Here is a 21,156-nt window from a genome sequence, read left to right as displayed (position 1 = left end):
TTTAATAGACTATTGTATTTTAATATTCTGTTGGAAGGGCGGGAAATAAATAAATAAATAAATAAATAAATAAATAAATTATTATTATTATTACCAATGTAGGTACCATCTAAAACCCTGAAATCTCATGAGATGATCTTGAAAATATAAAATTCATATCCATACACGCTACCCTGGTTTTCTTGTATGTTGGTATGTTGTTATTCCTTCACAGTAAAATTACTTTTGTAGACCTTCAACATTGTTAGAAGTGTAATCAAACTTTGTTACATAAAGGTTTTTTGTTGTTGTTGTTGTTTTTTACTTAGATGGATGTTTGGCTACTAAAATTAGATGCAACATTTTGGAACGTTTACTAATTAGCCATCTGCATAACGGAGGCCTATTTTGCAATAGCAGGGGTAATTACAGCTTTAAAAGGTAAGCGGTCACTTTGTCACCTTTGTGTTAATTAGTTATTGTGCTCAATGCCGCCAAATTAGTGGGAAGATTGTTGGACCTCTGATTTGCTGATGAAGTAATTAATTTACCTAATTATCAATATCAGTGGTATAAGGAAGAGGGATAAAGTGATACTATTTCCATATGTAGCACCCTTTCATAAGAAATATGAATATGCTCGTGGGCTAATAAAATAATTTTACAATGTTTATGTTTTGTTGACCTATCTGCTAGTCTAGGGTTGTGGAACTTTGAAAATGAGTTATGTGTGATTAAGGGGCATCAAATGTTCTCTCCAGTCCACACTTAATTTAAAATGGCATCTCAGCCTGAGAAGGAATGGAAATAAAATACTAACAAAAGAGTGATTGCAGGTCTCGGTGTTTAACATGTAAGATCTCTCATCTTAAAAAATTAATTACTCCATAATAGTCCATCCTATGAAAGGAAGTCAGGAAAAGTAATATTAGTTATAATGAGTTGGATGGTTCCTCATGCACCAAAGGGCTATCAAGACACATGAGGGCTTGGAAGAGATGGAAGAAAGGCTTTGGTGTACACTGTTATGTAGTGAAGTTTCACCCTGGGCCAGCAGGGGGATACTGTATATAGTTTTCACTCAGGTCCGCGTCAGTTATTTTAGGCGGGAACTCTGGGCTGTTGTTGTTACAATGTTGACAGCCGGCTGCCTATAAAAGCAGGCCGGCTGAGCTGTTTGCAGTCAGTTCTATTCCAGCTTACGAAATAAAGAGCTAGTTGGAGAAATCGCTGTGTCGTCAGCTATGTCAACCCACAACTTAACACTGGCGACGAGGATGGGATTGATGGACATCAGAGCACAGCCAGATGCGGCCAGCCTCTGAACTGAGCTGAATCACTGAGCTGAATCACAGAGCGAAATCACTGAGCGAAATCACTGGACAGAACCAATTCAGAGCTGACTGTTCTGGCTAGAGCACTGTGTTCCATCCATCGCCCTTCACGCCGGCATCGGAATCATGGCTTCACTTGTGCCTCTACCGCCGTTTGCGCCAGCCTCTGAATCATGGGATTCCTACCTCGCTCGGTTCGACTGCTACCTCCAAGCCAACGAGCTGACAGCAGTATCAAAGGATCGGAAGCGGGGCCTATTCCTCAGCCTCTGTGGGCCTGAGGTGTTTGAGACGGCCCGAGCATTGGTTGCGCCCGAAGCAGTCCAGGCAACACCATGGGACACGATCCAAGAGAAGCTCCGCAACCACTACGCACCAAAGCCGTCCAAGATTGCTGCCCGCCATGCGTTCTACCACCGGAACCAGGCAGAGGGGGAGTCAATCAACAACTACACCACCGCCCTGCGACAGGCTGCAATGCACTGTGAGTTCCGAGACTTAGACGATGCCCTGATGGATCGAATCGTCTGCGGGGTCCGGGACATCCATCTGCAACGGCGTCTCCTCGCCAAGCCAGACCTCACGCTGCAGAAAGCCATTGAGGAGGCTGTGGCCTCAGAAGCTGCTGAACGCTCCGCCCAGGAGATCCGCAAGTGCAGCAGCCCGTGTCTTGCTAGGGAGCCAGTTCCGGTGCATCATGAAGAGGCCAGCAGTGATGAGGCATCCTCCAGTGAAGGCGATGACGTGCACCAGACAAAGCGGGAGCACAGGAAGTTCCAACAGAAGTCCAAGGGCCAACCGGAATGTGCCGGCTGCGGAGGCAACCATTCCCGTGCCAAGTGTCGATTCAGAGACGCCATCTGTAGGAAGTGTTCCAGAAGGGGCCACATCGCTAAGGTCTGCCGATCGGCTCCGTCTGACACCCCCCCTTCATCGACTCGCAAGTCCAAGCCTTCCCTCCAGTCTGCCAAGGAAAGTTGTTTCGCTCTCACCAACTGCCGCTGCCCGTCTGGAACCACGATTGGCCAAACCGACTCGCCTACGCGACGCAAGCTGAACGTCACGGTGCTCATTGAAGGAGCTCCATGTGACATGGAGATCGACACCGGGTCTGCCCTGTCCATCGTGTCGTGGAGCACCATCAAAAGACTGGTACCCAGAGTGTCCAAAAGGCAACTCGACTCTCACCGCGTACACCTGAGAGACTACCAGGGAAACGACATTCCCGTGGTAGGCGTTGGCCGGTTCCGGATTGCCTTCAAGGATTTTTCGGGCCTGCTCCGGTTGGTGGTGGTCGAAGGTCAGCGGCCAAGCCTCCTAGGGCTAGACTGGTTTGATGCCCTCGGCCTGGAAGTCACCGGCATCAACTGCATCTCTAACGCAGAGACTGAGGGTCTGGTCAAAGACTTTGCCGAGGTTTTTGACGGCACCTTGGGGCAATATACAGGTACGCCCATCTCCTTTAGCCTTGATCCACAAGTCGCCCCCATCAAGCTAAAGCCACGCCGGGTTCCCTTTGCTCTCAAGGCTAAGGTGGACGAACAACTGGACAAACTGATCGCCCAAGGAGTTTTGGAGCCGGTTGACCACGCCAAGTGGGAAACCCCCATCGTCACGCCTGTCAAGCCAGATGGGTCGGTGAGAATCTGCGCTGACTACAAGTGCACGATCAACAAGGCACTTCAGCAGCACGCTTATCCGGTTCCTGTTGTCCAACACCTGCTGCATTCCCTGGGTGAGGGTAAGGTCTTCGCTAAGCTGGACCTTGCCCAAGCCTATCAACAACTGCCCGTCGATGATGCCACTGCTGAAGCCCAGACGATCGTCACCCACCGGGGGGCATTCCGTTGCCGCCGGTTGCAGTTTGGGGTGAGTGTGGCTCCTGGCATCTTCCAAAGCCTTATGGAGCGTCTCCTGCAAGGGCTTCCGGGCGTGGTACCATATTTTGATGACGTCTTGGTGTCTGCAGACTCACACCAGCAGCTGTTCGAGCGCCTCCGTGCCGTGCTGACCAGGTTCCAAGAGGCCGGGCTCAAGGTAAAGAGGGAGAAGTGCCAGATCGCCGTTCCACAGGTAGAGTTCCTGGGCTATCTTATCGATGCCTCCGGCCTTCACCCGACCACATCCAAGATCCGCGCTATCCAGCAGGCCCCCACCCCAAAGAACAAGACGGAGTTGCAGGCATTCCTGGGGCTGCTGAACTTTTATAACATGTTCCTGCCCCACAAAGCCACAGTGGCTGAGCCTCTTCACCGACTCCTTAGTACAAAGACGCCTTGGGCCTGGGGTCATCGGGAGACGGCGGCCTTCAACGCGGTTAAGGCTCTCCTTTCATCAGACAGTGTGCTGGTACAGTACAGTGAATCCAGGCCGCTGGTCCTTGCCTGCGACGCCTCACCTTTTGGCATCGGTGCTGTCCTTAGTCACCGTTTTCCAGATGGAAGAGAAGCACCACTTGCCTACTTTTCCAGGACACCATCTCTGACGGAACGGAATTACAGCCAGCTCGACAAGGAGGCATTGGCACTTGTGGCTGGAGTGAAGAGGTTCCATGAATACCTCTATGGCAGGACTTTTGACCTCATCACTGACCACAAGCCACTCCTGGGCCTCCTCGCCGGTGATCGTCCAACTCCACCGGTCCTCTCGCCACGCATGCTGCGATGGACTGTTTTCCTGGCTGCCTACCACTACCGGCTCATCCATCGCCCGGGGAAATCGATGGGCCATGCCGACGCCCTCAGCCGTTGCCCTCTTCCAGCATTTGTGGAAGACCCGGCTCCAGCTTCATCGCTCCTTCTGATTGAGGATCTTCCGGCAGCGCCTGTATCAGCTGCCACTGTGGCCTCCGCGTCTGCCCAGGATCGCACCATCAGCCGGGTGCTCAACTGGGTGTGGAGGGGGTGGCCACAAGGGCCTTTTGCATCAGAGTTCCAGCCCTTCGCAACCAGACAACATGAACTCTCAGCTCATTGCGGCTGTCTGCTGTGGGGAGACCGCGTCGTGATTCCCCAGGGACTCCGTCAGCGCGTCCTGGAGGCTCTGCACGTTGGCCACCCGGGAATTGTCAAAATGAAGGCGTTGGCTCGGTGTTACGTCTGGTGGCCTAATATGGACGATGCCATCACTGCCTGGGTGTCCGCCTGTCAAGCGTGCCAAGAGTCGAGGCCTGCACCACCGGCAGCTAAGGGACACACCTGGGAGACGCCAAAGACACCCTGGTCGAGGGTGCACATTGATCTGGCTGGCCCCTTTCACGGCCGGACCTTTATGGTAGTGGTGGATGCCTATTCCAAATGGCTGGAGGTCGCCCTGATGCCCTCCACCACTACCGAAGCTGTCATCCGGGTGCTGCGAGGCCTGTTTGCAACGCATGGGTGTCCTGATGTCCTTGTCTCTGACAACGGACCACAGTTCACGTCAGGCACGTTTGAGCGGTATCTTTTGGGACTGGGCATCCGCCATGCCCTAACGGCACCCTTTCATCCATCCAGCAACGGGCAAGCAGAAAGAATGGTGCGCTCGACAAAAGAGGCACTGGCGCGCCTGGACCGGGGAGACTGGCATGAGCGGGTCGCCGAATACTTGTTCATGCAACACATCACCCCTCATGCGGCCACTGGGAGGAGTCCTGCTGAACTGCTTATGGGCCGCCGCCTCAGGTCACCGCTCGACCGGCTACACCCGGACTTTGCCGTGGCTGAACCCCCAGGCTGTGCCAACGCGCCACGGTCATTTGTCCCAGGAAACCAGGTCTTTGCCCGGAACTATGTGGGGGACATTCCTTGGGTGCCAGCCACAGTAGTGGGAGTCACTGGACCTCGCTCGTACCAGGTGGCACTCGAAGACGGACGCTTGTGGCGACGGCACATAGACCAGCTTAGGCGCAGGGTTGGGGACTTGGACACTACCGAGGTGCCCCCAACTGCGCTTGCGGCTCCAGAAGAGACACGTACAGACGGCGAGGCCCCACCTACACCTCCCTCGCAAACTGCCAGCGTGGAGCCGAACCAAGCCGCTTCAGAGGGTCTGCCAGACTTACCACAGACTCAGACCACTCCACTTGCGGAGGCTCCACCCACAGCAGCGGATCCAGGGGATTTGGTTCCAACGCCACCTAGGGTCGCACCACAGCCTCAGCAAGAACTGTGTGGCCCTCCGGACTTGGCTACCAGTCCCCGGCGGTCTGGCAGAGTTCCCAAGCACCCAACTTATTTAAAGGACTATGTTGTTGGACATGTATCACTGTTGGTCTAAGTATGGGAAATGTAACCAATATGCTTTTGTGCCTAATTGAACCATTACGCGTAGTGCTGTATATAAGGAAACCATTACGATTGTAACTAACGCCTTATCTCGGTGGGGAGGGGTGTTATGTAGTGAAGTTTCACCCTGGGCCAGCAGGGGGATACTGTATATAGTTTTCACTCAGGTCCGCGTCAGTTATTTTAGGCGGGAACTCTGGGCTGTTGTTGTTACAATGTTGACAGCCGGCTGCCTATAAAAGCAGGCCGGCTGAGCTGTTTGCAGTCAGTTCTATTCCAGCTTACGAAATAAAGAGCTAGGTGGAGAAATCGCTGTGTCGTCGGCTATGTCAACCCACAACTTAACATACACAACAGTCTTCTGGTCTGTAGCTCAAAACATATCAAGGGGGCAATTGTCAACCTTAAACTTTTAGTAATGGTATTTCTGTGTTTGCCTTTGACAATGGCATAGTTGTGTTTAATCCCACATTTTAAGAGTGAATTTGGAACTGACCATCTCCACCTTTGGTCACATTTCCCAACAGGAAATGGGAAGGTGCTACTCCACCCACCCCATTCTGCCATTGCTGCCAAAGCCTCCTTTATCTGGGATGCATGATGGTGTCTGAAGCAGTGGCAGCTGGTTCTGCAAGCTATTCTGTTAAAGATATATTTGTTATTTATATTTCAGGAAAGCTAACATAGTGTACATCACAAGGCTCGGGTCTGTTTAAAGTGGCATTAGCTAACAAGGATGTTGGCTGCTACGGTTTATAAAACTAAACAAATTAGATGGCAACTATCAATAATTGAGCAACTTTCTCTTCCAGGAGGAACAACTTTGCTTTCTCAAGCTGCTGCTATAAAATGCAAAATAATGACTTTTTAAAATTGGGGTGGGGGGGTGATTCTTTTATCCTCAGTGCAGGCCTGGTAAACAGAGAATCTGATATAATGTTCCAATACATAAAGAGATATTACAGAGCTGAGAAGAAAATGTGGCCATTTCACCCCTCTTTACAATGACCGTGAAAAATTACAGCAGCTAATTAAATAGCCACTGCTTCTTCCCTCCCAACTTCACTGCTCAACCTCTATCATTTTAATAAGCCATTCTTCAGAACAAAATGCTGTATTCATAATGGATGATATTCAGTTATGATCAATACTCATGCAAGATTTAGCATCCGATTTTAAACAGACGGTTACAATGCTCAGAAATAAATAGTGCATGGAACAGACACTCCCTGCATGATTCAGAGCACAGAGGAAGGAAACACTATTCTTTTTAGGCGAAACACCTCTACTACATAATGCCTTCTTCCTTTTCAGAGGTTGGGATCTGACTTCAGATTCACAGCAATACTGCATTTCTTCCTTTGAATCTGTACACTAAAGTTTAAAAAGTTGACACTGTGAATGTCTGCAGGAGGGGAGGGGACAAAGGACCTTTGGATATGTAAAGAAATCCGTCTTCACTACGCTATAACAAGTAAACTGTTCTATGAGCCTTCTTTGCTATATTTATATCCAGCACAAGATCCCAGATCCACAGTCTCCCTCCCCCAGGGAAAAAAAGCATGTGGGACAAGCAAAGCATTTTAAATTTTTAAATTTTTTTTTTGCTCTTGAAGTCCTTACTAGTTATTGCTGTTCCATAATTTTTCTGGGGAGGTGCAAGGGTTGCATTGAGATGTGTTCAACTGCCATCTATGGTCAGAGACCGAAAGGTCTACACACTTTGTTGGAAATATCACCTGATATAAATAAATCTTGAAGAGGAAGAGCAATAACTTCTTGCATTACTAGCTACTATTTGGAGCAGATAGCACAAAAAGTAGATGTGCAAAAAGGCTGGCATAATAGAAATAATTTCCTTTGTACAGGGGTACCTCTGGTTGCGAACGGGATCTGTTCCAGAGGCCCGTTCACAACATGAAAAGCCTGCAACCTGAAGCGCTGTATCTGCGCAGGTGCGTGGTGCGATTTGGCACTTGTGCATATGCATAAAGCACGATTTAGCACTTGTGCTCATGCGCCACGGAGCGCAACCCGAAAGTGCTCAGCCTGAAGCAAATTCTACCCGATGTATGACTGTACTTTTTTTTTTTAATAGACTCCAGAGGTGGGGGGGGGGCATTCATGCACACAGCCCTAGTACTTTGTGACCAGCTGCAAAACTCAGTACTGCTCATACAGTTTCTCCTGAGCCCCCACCCTGAGCCAGTTTTCTGGGCCTAAGACCATCAAATACCATTAAAGACACATCACTAGCTATTAGCTAAGCAAAACTCTACCAACTGTTAACTTTCCACTTGACATTGCCCAACAACATTTAGCAGTCGAAGGAAACAGATTTAGAAATAGCGCTAATGATGCTCAAGAGATGGCTGACTAGAGAGCTATTGTTTTACAGAGTCTCTTTTGAGACTAAGGACACTCTTGACAAATTGGATATTGGCTTTTTGGCAGCATTTCTAGCCTCAGCATGCACACGAGAAAGGCATGGAGGAAGAAATGTGCACAGCCCTTCAGGCTTGCTCATGGGGCATCTCTTCTGCTATTAAATATCAGAGTGTGTAACTCACAAAATCAATGAGTATGATCAGTCTTCTTCCTTTGTACGAAAAGCTACCACCTGCCACCTTCAGGCTCCCATGGGCAGATTCTCCTTTTCTCTCCTAACTTGAGTTCTCATAACGGGGACAAAATCTTGCAGGGAAATGCCAGCAGATCATAATTAGGCATCCGAGTTCCACAATTGGTACAGCATTGGTTGAGGCATAAATGGTAATTGCACCATGGCTGCTACACAGGGAACTTACATGTGTGTGTTAGGGCTCAGCATTATGTATTCTATTTAATCAAATTCTGCTTACTTCCCGCATTTATATAAACCTTCCTGTCCAGGTACTCCATGCAGTCACAGTTTAAAATAATAGCCTTTAATATATTGGAAATAATACAAAGGGGGGGGGGGAGGAAAACCAGAAAATATGGGTACCAGTTCCATCATTTTCCTCCCAGATGATGCTACATAATAAACAGGCGGAATGACCACTGCAAAAGGTGATTCTGAGAAATGCTTTCCCTTCTTACCATACACAATGCATCCCCTGGAAATTGTTCATTAGACAAGCATTTGCATAACGAGTCCAAAATTTCCACTTATTCCAATGGGAACATTTATAATCTGTAATTTGTCTGATCTCTCCCCCCCCTACCCCACATTGTTCATTTCTGGAATGCCTGCAGACAACCACCAAAAGAGAGACAAAGGAAAAACTGATTTGTCTGATGTCTCCTGCTCTTTGATTTGTCCTCTATGTTTCAACATGGTCTCTGCCTGAAAAGGGCTCCCACCAACCATCAGAGCACAAACAAGTAATGCAGTGAGGAAATAGGCATATTCCAACTGCTGCAATATTTGAATCTGTGGTGTGCATAGCAAGGTTTGGGCATCATTCTCTATGTTGGGATAACATAGTTGGACCTGCATGTGGTCAAATGAGATATTGGTCCATTCAATGGGGGGGGGTGTTCACTGTCTAATTTCCTTCTCTCTCTCTCTCTCTCTCTCTCTCTCTGGACTCAGCTAGATGGGTAAAGAAAAAGTGTTTTATATGCATTGTATATGCATTATAACATTGTGATACCAGATGGCACTGTGGAGTTCCATTTTTACCAACACAATTTCTCATACAAAGTTTACAACACATTTTCCTGAAATGCTTCTTTGCTGTGTCTAGATCCAGCCTCTCTCTCTGTCTCTCTGGCAGCCAGGTGGAATGGATACTGATGACAAAGGTTCTTGGAGAGGAGAGGATTCTAGCCAAGCTGATGGAGAAGGCCACACTGTCTCATCTCTCCCTCTGCAGCAGCGAGAGATTTGACTCCTTGGCCCCATCTGCACTACTCATTTAAAGCAACATTATATAGTCATCATTCCCCAGCCCCCTCCAGCATCCTGGGAACTATAGGGGAACTGAGAATTGTTAGGAGACACCGTTCCCCTCATAGAGTTACAAGTCCCCAAGTTCCCTCAGAAGAGGGTTGAATGTTAAACCCCTCAGAATTGTAACTCTGTGAATGGATTCAAGGTCTCCTAACAACTCTTAACACTACTAACAAACTCCAGTTCCCAGCATTCTTTGCAGGGAGTCATGACTGTTTAAAGTGGTATGATACTGCTTTAAATTTTATTTACAACCCACATCTTCTAAGTGCTTCAACCATCTCAATGATGTTTAAAAATTAAAGTATACACAATTTACATACTATATGCTCAGCACCAATTAGTGTGTTTTCAAACTATCATCTTGTATCAACTCAGCCTCTTTTTCATTTCTTCTGAACATCATTTATTCAACAGAAGAAGCTCACAGAACGATTTTGACTTGATCTTTTGAAGCTGACATGTCACTTTACTCTAGAATGCAACTTGAAATTCTCTTTATTAAAGTTTTAGCACCAAGCTCCCTGCTAATCGTTTCATGCAAAAAAATGTGAAGAACCTCACACTTTGTAAAACTCTTACCGCGATCACAAGAAAAGAGGAGAGATCAATGAAGGGTCTCAAAGATCTCTGCCTTATTGCTTCAAAGGAACAAAGGGTGTACAAATCAAGTCTGCAAAAATCGAATCGTCCCAAACCCTAGAGGATTTGTGTTAAACAAAACTAATCAGTTCTTCTAATGTTTTGGCACTGATTAACACATAGGTCTGCAGCTTGAAAGGTTCATTTTACCTAAAGGACTTTTCTTTGAGGGCCGGCTGCAGTAAAGACTTGAATCCCTACCATGGGTGAAAGCACTGATGGAGGAAGGGGGTGCGGTATGTGCGGTTCGCCCTGGGTGTCATCCCTGAGGGGGAGTGACATTGCTGCACCACCGTCCCCCGGGACACTCGCTGTGGGCAGCACCTACCTGGGACGCCCGCTCCGCCCCCTGGGTGCACAGCATGTACACCTCTCCGGGTGCTGGAGCAGCTAGCTCTGCCTCTGGGTGAAAGGTACTGAAATCACATTCATAGGCTCCATTGATCTCTATTATCTATTCCATTACTATTCTCTCTCTGGACACGCACACATACCATTTTGTTCCTACTTTTGCCTTTTCAGGATGTCTAGATAAAATGCAGTTAGTGTGATCCACTGGCATTATCAGTCTTCAGGGTTCATCTCTCCTGCTAGAAGTTAAATTTCTGGGTGGGGAAAGTGACTCTAATGTGGGGGTGGTCCATGTAGTGCCCATGTAGTGGGACTACATTGTCCCTGACCATTGGTTATGCTGGCTTAGACTTATTAGAGTTGCTGTGGCATCCTACAATACCTGGCACTCAGGATTTCCCTCCTGTTGACAAGCCTAAGCTATTGGAAAAGCAACTGCCCTTGATTAGGTATATCATTTTAGATAATAAATTATAACGGAAAACTCATTTTGAATCTGACCAGACACAGGTAAGAGCTCAATGTTGAGCCTACCAAGTATCAATAGTGATGGCAAAGAGAACTTTCTTCACCGCCTGTATTGCATCTGCAGAAAATAGCAGCAAGAGTCTCTTTCAGGTGGTTCACAATTTAATGGAACCACCTTTGCCATCGGGGCCTGGTAAAGACCCCAAGATCTCCTGCAACGATTTTGCAGTTTTTTTGCAGATAAAGTCGCTCAGATTCGGAAAGAGGTAGACTCCACCATGGAAGCAGGGCCGAGTGTTAGAGTCCTGTCTAATCAATTCCAATCTGTTACCTCCAAGGATGTGGACAGGCTGCTTGGACGAGTGAAACTGACCACCTGTCTCCTTGATCCTTGCCCATCATGGCTAATAAAAGCGGACCAGGAAGGATTGGGCAATGGGCTCTGCGGGGTGCCTTCCCAGATCCGCTGATAAAAAAAAACGCTTCTTAAAAAAAATCTTTAGACCCAGCCAATATGGCCAACTATCACCCAGTCTCAAATCTTCCATTCTTGGGCAAGGTGATTGAGCAGGTGGTTGCTGAACAACTCCAAGCATGCCTGGAGGATGCGAACCACTTGGATCCCTTCCAATCGGGATTCAGGCCTTATCATGGGACTGAAACTGCCTTGGTCGTGCTGGTCAATGATCTCTGGCGGGCTAGGGACAAAGGTGAAAGCTGTTTCCTCTTAGCAGCCTTTGATACTATTGACTGTAACATCCTTCTGGGCCGTCTAAAGGAGCTGGGAGCTGGGGGCACTGTTATACAGTGGTTCTGCTCCTTCCTCCTGGGCCATGTCCAAAAAGTGGTGTTGGGGGATGAGTGTTCAGACCCCTGGGTTCTCACTTGTGGAGTGCCTCAGGGTTCCATTCTCTCCCCCATGCTTTTTAACATCTACATGAAGCCGCTGGGAGAGATCATCAGGGGGTGTGGGCTGGGTGTTCATCAGTATGCAGATGATACCCAGCTCTACCTCTCTTTCAAATCAGAATCAGTGAAGGCAGTGAAGGTCCTGTGTGAGTGCCTGGAGGCGGTTGGAGGATGGATGGCGGCTAACGGATTGAGGTTGAATCATGACAAGCCAGAAGTACTGTCTTGGGGGGGGACAGGTGGGTGTGGGGGACTCCCTGGTCCTGAATGGGACAACTGTGCCCCTGAAGGACCTGGGAGTCATTTTGGACTCACACCTGTCCATGGAGGCGCAGGTCAATTCTGTGTCTAGGGCAGCTGTCTACCAGCTCCATCTGGTACGCAGACTGAGACCCTACCTGCCCGTGGACTGTCTTGCCAGAGTGGTGCATGCTCTAGTTATCTCCCGCTTGGACTACTGCAATGTGCTCTACATAGGGCTACCTTTGAAGGTGACCCGGAAAGTACAACTAATCCAGAATTCGGCAGCTAGACTGGTGACTGGGAGCGGCCCCTGAGACCACATAATAGCAGTCTTGAAAGACCTACATTGGTTCCCAGTACGTTTCCGAGCATAATTCAAAGTGTTGGTGCTGACCTTTAAAGCCCTAAATGGCCTAAGCCCAGTATACCTGGAGTGTCTCCATCCCCATTGTTCAACCCGGACATTGAGGTCCTTCTGGTGCTTCCCTCGCTGTGAGAAGCAAAGTTACAGGGAACCAGGTAGAGGGTAGTGGCATCCGCCCTGTGAAACACCCTCCCATTAGATGTCAAAGAAATAAACAATTATCTGACATTTAGAAGACATCTGAAGGCACCCCTGTCTAGGAAAGTTTTTAATGACTGATGTTTTAATGTATTTTTAATCTTTTATTGGAAGCTGTCCAGAGTGGGCAGGGTAGAAATAAATTATTATTATTATTATTATCTTCATCATTATCATTAATATTAATATTAATATTAGAGAAAACTTTATAAGTATTGTGCAAAACTTACTATATAAAAACAATGTAAAAGACTCCCTGCATCCCTATAATAACAAGTAAAATAAAAGTCAAAAATTCCAAATTCAGGGTATATCTTAAACAAACAAAATCCACCAATTTTATTCTAAGTAGCACCATAGCGAATAGCAATTCCATCTCATTAAAAAGTGAGAGAATAAATATGATTCAGATTTTCCACATGATTTCAATCGCATCCTTTCATGGTAATCCTGTAACAGACCATGTTGCACAGCTTTAGCAAGCTGTTGCAAGCTGTTATGACTTATATGTCATAAGTTCAGCATCACATGTTCAAAATCATGTGTATAAGAAAAATGAGATCATCCTGCAATCATACATGTAGGTGAGTGCAAATGAAGGCTTAAGTTCCATGCAGTTCCCACTGTCCTCACCACTTAAGACCCACAAGTTCTGCAGAGGGCTTATGCTGGCATTTACTTTGCCATTATTGGGATCCCCAATTGCACAGAAAGTTATATTTACATTCAAGTGAATATAAGACCAAGCTCCCTACCATCCTAACACCCAGGGAAAGTCTGGGACTGATGCACTGGACTATTGGAGGTAGATCTTCTCATTCATGGATTTAACTTCACATCTTCAGGTGAAAATTTCCCCATTGTTTCCCAGTGTTCTGGTATGTTCTTTGCTTTGGCCTTTGATCTTTATTGTATCTTGCTCAAAGGCTTCTGCGTCCCGATTCACTTCAAATTCCTTCCCACAAGCCAGCCCTGACAAAGGATATATTAGAGCCCATCCTTGTGCTCAATTCATGCACCACTGAGATGCTTCTTCTATTCTCTAACATGAAAATATCATGTATGTGTCCGTAAATATCAATAATGGAGGGGGGGGGAATTACCAGCCTTGTATTAACAGCTAACAATGTTATTGCAACTATTTTTGGACAATGTTACATGCTCCAGTATTATATTTATTTTGAGAGAGGTTAAAAAGAAAACGGTCAATCAAAACTTTCTTCTACTCCAAACTAGTACGGTAGGGTGCCTCCAGGAGGTGTAAAAATATTGATGTAGTTCACACTATGGGGGGAAAGTACATTCACAATTAGCAGTATCCCTGAAGCCAATTTCCCGCACTGTTGGATGTCCTTTCGCCAATGCTACATGGGGTCTAATTTTAAGAACATACAAGAATTTATCAGAAGTTTTCTATGGGTCAAAAGAAAGAGAGTTGCTTTTAATAAGAACCAAAGCTTTTCTTCTCGGAGAGTAATGAGACCTTTTGATATTTGCATTTTCTTTAATTTGCCCTGAGCTTTGTTTCGGAAGCAGAAGGAGAGGGGGAATCCTTGCATTTCATATATACCCCCCTCCAAAGTTATGCATTTGTAGATACATTTTCTCTAATAATATTGATTCTGCACACACACACTCTCTCTCTTTTCGAGGGTTCTTTTTTGGCGAACTGCATTGCAAAATTCAGAGAAGTGCAAATTTCAAAAGATAGGCATGTTTCTGTTCATGAATTGTTCTGGGGGTGTTCTAGATAGGTTGTTTCATGCGAAAATGTGACCTAAACCAGATTTCCTTCCTATATCTGGCTTGCTGTGATCCATACGTGGGCTGCATTTAACTTTGTAGATGACAAGTAGTGTGGGCCCATTCCAAACAGCTGGACCACACAAGCAGTTTGTACACAATAAAAGCAATACTTTTAAGAGAGCAGCAAAGCACACATAACATTCCTCCCTAATCCCTCCAAGGCTTTCTGAACTTACTGTCTAAAAAGTGTGATGCAAATAGGATAATTTTTGACATTTTGCTTCTGTCATTAGAAAGTATTGATTTTATGACATTTTCCGCCTCTTATTATGTGACAACAGGAACCCTGGCTTCAGAATGCTAATATCCAGTGATATCCAGGGACCACTTAAATTCATTTCAGCTGTGCTGAGTTGTGTGCAGCAATCATGCCAAGGAATCCCTATGGATAACACTGTAGTTAGCAGATAAACAGCAATTTGGTGAGCTCTTGATGAAAATAAACACACTCGCACATATGAACCATACAATATCTTAATCAAGTATTCAGAAGAACGTGTGAGTGCTTAAACTGGGGAGAAAGAGTAGGCGTCTCCTTGCCATAGCTGTCAACTTACAGATTTGAAAATAAGGGACCCGCAGCCTTGAAAATAAGGGACCAGCAGCCAAAATAAGGGACCTGCAGCCTCACCTGTTCCAGGCACTCGTCTTCCTGTCCTCCTGCAGTCTGGTTAAACTCATGCTGGTAGCTTCGAGAACATGTCCAATCAACTTTGTAACCAGAGGTTCAACTGAATAGAATCTGAATCACATGCACCACAAGGCCTATGCAGCCTCAACTTAAGATGGCTCCCCGGCCTGGCTTTGCACTGCAAAGTTTGCAGCAGCACGTGCAACAAAATGGCGTCTAGCATTCAAAACCCCCCTCAGCTTGCATTAACTAGCCACACACAAGGCATGCAAGCTCCACCCCCAGTCATTCTTAGACTTCTTATTGGGTGAGCAACACAGCCAAGCAACACAGTTGGAGCCTCCCTCCTCCCTGGCTGGCAGGGAGGGAGGGAGAGGAGTTGCTTCCTTTGAAATTTAAGGGACATCATTTAAGGGACATTTAAGGGACATCTATCAATAAGGGACAGCAGCGGGACATGGCGCTGGAATAAGGGACTGTCCCTTCAAATAAGGGACACTTGACAGCTATGCTCCTTGCACACCGTGGGCACACCTGCTTCCTATCCAACCTTCCTACAATGTTTGAAGGGACCTTGTAAACACAATCATTTGCATGTGCTTAAAAGCCTCCTCCTCGTGGTAAGTAAGAGTTCCTGTTCACAGAGAGGCTTTAAATACACTCAGACAGATATGATTGCAAGGCCCATCGGTACCTTACTTGTGGGGAGGCTGCCTCTTGTGCTCCTGACAATTATCGTCTTTTTCCGTGTATAAAACGATATTTCCCCCCAAATTTTTTAAGTTTAAAATTGGGAGTCGTCTTAGACATGGAATGTTGCAATTAAATATATAAATAAATGCATGCTGCCATTCACATACTTTCTTCTTCTTCTTTTTTATAATAATTTTTATTCAATTTTTAAAACACATAATTAAAAGATAAACACATCACGAAATACAAACAAACATAAAGAAATCAAACATAAATAAATTCATAATCTTATTTTCTTGTAACTTCTTTCAATCGACTTCCCCTTACCTCCCTTTCGCTGCATCCTTATTTTAAAATTTTTTAGCAACCCTTTAGTCAATTTATCCATTTAGTTCCCTTCATTAAATTCCCGTAAATTTATTAATTACAACTGTAGTTCTCTGCTTCTTACCCCTTGACATCTTAACCCTCCTCAATTTTACAACAGTTTTTAAGATATATTTTAAATTTCTTCCAGTCTTCTTCCACTGCCTCTTTCCCCTGGTCACGAATTCTGCCGGTCATCTCTGCCAGTCCCATGAAGTCAATCACCTTTGTCTGCCATTCTTCAAGAGTAGGTAGTTCTTGCATCTTCCAATACTTTGCCAGAAGAATTCTTGCTGCAGTAGTAGCATACATAAAGAAAGTCCTATCCTTCTTTGGCACCAATTGGCCAACCATGCCCAGGAGAAAAGCCTCTGGTTTCTTAATAAATGTCCATTTAAGGACTTTCTTAATTTCATTATAGATCATTTCCCAGAATGCTTTCACCCTCGGGCAGGTCCACCATAGGTGATAAAAGGTACCTTCATTCTCATTACATTTCCAACATTTATTATTGGGCAAATGGTAGATTTTTGCAAGCTTGACTGGAGTCATGTACCACCTGTAGATCATTTTCATTATATTTTCTTTTAAGGCATTACATGCCGTAAACTTAACACCAGTGGTCCATAACTGTTCCCAATCAGCAAACATAATGTCATGACCGATATCCTGTGCCCATTTAATCATAGCTGATTTCACCGTTTCCTCCTGTGTATTCCTTTTAAGCAGTAAATTATACATTCTTGACAGATTCTTAGTATTGGGTTCTAACAGTTCCGTTTCTAACTTTGACCTCTCCTTCTGAAATCCTATTTTCCTGTCCTCTTTAAATGTCTCATTTATCTGATAGTAATGCAGCCAATCTCGAACTTTGGACTTTAGTTTTTCGTAACTCTGAAGCTTTACCCTTTCACCTTCATATTCTAAGATTTCACAATATTTTGGCCATTTAGAATCCATATTGAGTTTTTTCACCCCCTTGGCGCCATTCACATACTTTCCCCCCAGCCTCCCCTCACTATTGGCCTCATGACAAACCCTGGTCAGGTACTCCCCACCCACCCAGCAGCCCCCACTCCGGACATTGTCCTCCCTTCCACTTAGTTCCCTCAGCCGCCCCCTGGCTACCCAGACCCCCCCATTCCCCAAGCGCACTCGCTCTGGCCATCGCAACTCCTTGATCAGCGTTCACATCTGCCTGCGCTCATGGTGTAAGTACGGTACATACCGTAAATACTGAGACAAAAGTGCAACACACAGGCAGGGCAGCTGGAGCTGCAGCTATAGTGGAGTTACACTGAGCTGATAGGAGCAGCCGCCATTACACAGCTTGCCTCCCTGTTTGATCTTTAAATATATGGTACTAAATATGCCAGTGTTTTGAATATTTAATAAAATATCAAAGTTCTGTTTGGTGTTTAAAATATTTATTTCTTAATGTTGGGCTCAAAAAAATAGGGGTCATCTTATACACGGAAAAATGCAGTTTTCATTCTTGTTTTTTGAAGTGAAGTATTTATGCTGTTAAAGAAATCAGTGAGTAAATGTATTTTTGAAAAAGGTAAAAGGAATGATGTCCCTTAACAACAAAACCAGCAAACATGCCATCCTCAGCTGCTTGGTAGCCAGCCTCTTCACTTGCCCCTGCTTCAATTAAAACTTAAGGTAAGATGTCATGAAGTAAACCTCTACATGGGCCTTTTTTGGGATCAGGAAGCACAGGCAGCCAGGGAGGCTGCAGAGGGCAAAAAAAAATGTTTCATGATCAAATCAAAGGCAATTCTAATGCACCCTGAGGAGACTGGGAAGTCACTTTCACAAGGGAGGAAACTGAAAAAAATTGGACGACAGAATTAATCACAGAATTAGCTACTCCTCACCTGCAGTCAGGCACTTGTCCATTCCAGCTCTCTAATACTCTGGTTTTATCTCATTACAACATATGTGTAGATACAAACCCAGAGATCACTAATTTTTGCCTTTATAGCATATGGCTTTGACAGAATTTTTACAGGAACATATTTGCCTTACCACATATAGTAGGCAGAAAAATCTTATCAGACTTCCATTGCCCGGGGATGGGAGGTAAGATGTGTGGTGGCTGATGCTGGCTGGTCAGCAGAGACCTTGCGTCACCCTATAAAAGGATGGTGCCACCCAAAATTGGCTTCTTTGCAGCTCACCCATCCCCCTTTGAGTAACATTCAATTAACTAGTGTCCCTACAAGGGCAGTTGAATTTGATTTTAACTGACTGTTGGAGTACCTTCTTCTCATGAAGAAGCTGATCTGCATGGATCTCTTTTTAAATGCCAATCTTGTCCTTTGATCTCAGGGCAAAGGAAGTTATTCCCCTCCCCCATCCCAATTCTCAAATTTATGTACAATCTCAAATATACAGTGTTCTGTGTATTCTATATGTTCTGCTTTCTACTGGTAAACACAGAACTTTGACTCTCAGCTCAATTATTCCCAAAGGCACTACTCAAAAAAAATCACTACATGGCTTAAGCATAGATCGGGTTACAGGTTACACAGTTAAGGAGTCAAACTAGAGCTCTAAAGTTACATGGCTGGACATAAGCAAATATGTTGTCCTAAATACCTGATATGCCACCTTTCCCCCTCATTTAGAAGAGTGGGGCAGTCATTCATGCATTTCATGAGTGACAGGGCTAGGAAAGCAAGCATGTAGGTTGGGTCTGCTCGCACCTGTACCATCCATGCCTGAAGGTGGACGTGGGGTCTGCTTAGGCTGTTTATCTGATGCAGGCTGAAAGATCATGCTAGTAAAAGATGGGGTGGGAGCTGATTCAGGTGACTTTCCTGCCAGGACATCTTGCATGGGCAGAGGGGGAGAATGTTTCCTAGGGAACTACTCAGCCCCTCCCCAACATCAGTCTCAGTGATCTTAGTAGTATAGTGGTATCTCTGGATATGCACACCTCCAGTTGCATATCCATCAGGATGAGAATGTGGCAAACTCAGAAGTATTTTTCTGGGTTTCGCCATGCGCGCATGCTCAGAAGCTGTCCCTCTGGTTCCAGAAACCTTGGGAGCTCCAGAACGGATCCCATCTGCAACTGGAGGTACCACTGTACCTGCCCACTCCCCAGCATTCAACTCAGCACTCTCCTCCCATCCCTGCTTGCAGAGGGCTCATGGCAAAAATCATTATAAACATTTAGGGCCAGCCCAAGACATTTTGGCATCTGAAGTGAACCACAAAATGGTATATCCCCTGGCAAGGCAACAAGGGGGTGAATGATGATCTACATCAGGAACACGTTTGGGGGGCGTAAAATCAACCTTACCCACTGGTTGAAGTGGGAATCAAAGGTCATTGTGGGAGGGAAGGGCTCCACTCTGAATCATGCCAGGTTGGTGCATAGCCTAGGAGACTCCAGATGGCACCAACCTCTATTTCCTCCCTAGGGGTAGGAGCAGACCAACATCACCTTCTATTTGCCAGGAGGCCACTGTAGAGGCATTATTGGGAGGGTGGGGGCAGCAGATCCAGCCTCCAAGGAGTGTGTTACAACTGTTGTTGCTTCTGCAGAAGCAGCAGCAGTAGACAATGCATTCCCTGGAGGCCAGATTTTATGACTGTGGATCTTTCCTAGTCTGCATCTGCACTTGCCTTGATTGTAGTTGTTCATAGAAGGGTAGGGTATAAATCAATAATAATACTGATAACATTCCCATGAGTATCAGTATATAAATGTTGGTCTTCAGCTAGTGAGTTGAGTCCCATCATGACCTGATCTAAGGAGGGCCTCAAGAGAAGTACTACCACCATACATAGATGGCAAAAATAATAGCAATATTAATGAGAAATACGTGCCCAAATACATGTCTGGGTTAAAGGTGAGTCTTGGTCTGCAGGATTTGAAGACTCCTGTCCCAAAGCAATCAACACAAGAAGGGATACAGGTAGCAATGCATATGCCTGTATAAAATATTTGTATGAATAGAAAACTGTGCTACAGAAATATGCCTCATGGGCTTTGGCTTTCATATGCATTATACATGTTATATATGTATTTCTTGCTTGTAATTTTACACACCATCACTTGGACAATCAATCAATCAATCAATCAATCATTCATTCAATCAATGAGTCACTCTAACATAACCAGGCACTTGATGTGAGCAAAACTCAGCTGGTCAAAGTCACAAAATTCTGTGTAGAAATTCATTCCTTCTTGATTCCTACCTTACACACTTCATCCACAGTTTCTAAGGGTTAAGCTTTCCCTAGTTTGGAAAAACACACACAGGGGAAATACTCGCTAAACTTTGAAAAGTATTTTTTACAACCTGTCAAGAGTGTTAAATTCTACCATAATCTGATTTTTTAAATTAAAATAAAAAATTAAAAAACCAGCAACCAACAACAAATAAATAAGCGTAACTCTCAAAAACTAACTTTAAGGACACACTTCTCATGAGAAGAAATAGCATCCTTATGATGAGTTGGCAGGAGTATGATTAATTTATATAATATATGCAGTTTGTCAACATATACTTGTATCAAAAATACACGAGATGCACTTGCAAAGCTGCAAGTCAGGACTTAACCATGCATTTATAATGAATGTTTCTGCAGTCTAATGAGCAAGGGTTTTTTTTTTTAATTTGAAAGAAAAACAGTGGGTTCTTTTTAAATGTTAAAACTATGCATGAGCTAAATACGGTTGTTAAGTTACAGTGCATAGCTGTACTCGTCTTAGCTTCTTGGACTAATATTGGCACTCAGTTACCACCTGCGCCAAATGCGCATTGAAATGCAAGTTTCTTGGCCTGCCCGAGGGAGCCAACTGGAACAGGCCAAATGGATATTCCATTGCACAAAGAAACTAAGCCCATATGTTCCGTGGTCTTCTGGCTAATGGAGGAGGCCAGTGGGTGCTGCTTTTCAGTTCTGTGACCCAGAATAATAAGCAAAAATTAACTTCACAGCTCCAACTG

At 45.3% G+C, this 21,156-nt stretch overlaps 1 long non-coding RNA gene across 1 annotated transcript in view; it reads left to right on the top strand.

The window, feature by feature from the left end:
- The window catches only part of LOC309334101, a 552,008-nt gene that overhangs the window by 317,864 nt on the left and 212,988 nt on the right, over positions 1-21,156 (top strand). The gene's annotated exons all lie outside the window — the stretch shown is intronic.

Source organism: Podarcis erhardii (assembly GCF_964252035.2).
Source record: "Podarcis erhardii genome assembly, chromosome: Z".
Lineage (NCBI taxonomy): Eukaryota > Metazoa > Chordata > Lepidosauria > Squamata > Lacertidae > Podarcis > Podarcis erhardii.
This window is presented reverse-complemented; position numbering and strand designations above follow the sequence as displayed.